Source organism: Episyrphus balteatus, chromosome 1, assembly GCF_945859705.1.
Source record: "Episyrphus balteatus chromosome 1, idEpiBalt1.1, whole genome shotgun sequence".
NCBI classification, from domain to species: Eukaryota; Metazoa; Arthropoda; class Insecta; order Diptera; family Syrphidae; genus Episyrphus; species Episyrphus balteatus.
Genome location: NC_079134.1, coordinates 117,103,016 through 117,103,949, shown reverse-complemented (window position 1 = coordinate 117,103,949; position 934 = coordinate 117,103,016). Strand labels below are relative to the sequence as shown.

The window sequence follows — 934 nt, the reverse complement described above, 5'->3', positions numbered from 1 at the left end:
TTTAGTGTCTGTGGTGCTAATTCTATTCTTAATTTGTTTTTATTTAATTTGTTTAAATGATTATTAATTATAATTGTTTCCTCTTTAAAATTAATGTTTTGTGTTTTGATAGTATATTTCATATTATTATGTTTTTAATTTAATTATGTTTCTTTTATAAAAAGAATAAACTACACAAATAAAATTAAAAATAACATATAAAAAATAATCTTATCTCTGTGTGTCCATTTAGGTTTTGTATCACATAAAAGGTGTTTCCATTTAGGCTGTGTGTCCATTTAGGTTTTGTATCACATACAAGGTGTTTATTTCCCCGTAATGCTAAGTTTCATTTTCTCTTATTAATTTTTTCTTTTCGCTTTTTACAGTGTCTATAGGCGTGTTTTTTTGGTAAAACTATCCGCAGTAGGAAAAAAGAAGAATATCGTTTTTTATTGTTAATGGATGAAATACAGCGAGAACAACGAAGTGAAAAAGAACCATAAGGTAAAGTTTAAGAGATAATTCAAATCCATTCGAACTACCTCAGCCACTGTTAGTAAAAATATTTATTGATAGAAAAAAAATGATTTTATCTTTTTCTTTACAGATTCCATCGCTGTATAGAGTATGCAAACCATTGTTGTGATTGATGCCGTTGATCTCGCTGAAGACATTGGAGATCTAGCTATTCAAAGTGCAGCAGTGGCTGCGACTGAAGCTCTTTTTGAGGTTGCAGCTGCTGCAACCGTTGAGTCCACAATTTTTTTTTTTTTTTTTTTTTTTTTATAATAAGCGCGCACTAAAGGGATTAATGTACCCTTAATATGGTGAACACAGTACGAGCATTAGGAAAATAGGGAGGGGTTTGAAAGGAGATACCGATGAACATTAGTTTTGAAGTTCTGAGTTTTGAAATGGGATGGGAAAACAGAGGCGGGTAACGCGTTCCACA

General features: G+C 30.9%; 1 long non-coding RNA gene across 1 annotated transcript; it reads left to right on the top strand.

Moving 5' to 3' along the window:
- The first annotated feature begins 209 nt into the window (after positions 1 to 209).
- LOC129915329 (uncharacterized) lies at positions 210 to 704 on the top strand. Its single transcript, XR_008772277.1, has 3 exons — positions 210 to 301; positions 369 to 534; positions 590 to 704. It is a non-coding gene; the product is annotated as an uncharacterized LOC129915329 (long non-coding RNA).
- The last annotated feature ends 230 nt before the right edge of the window (positions 705 to 934 follow it).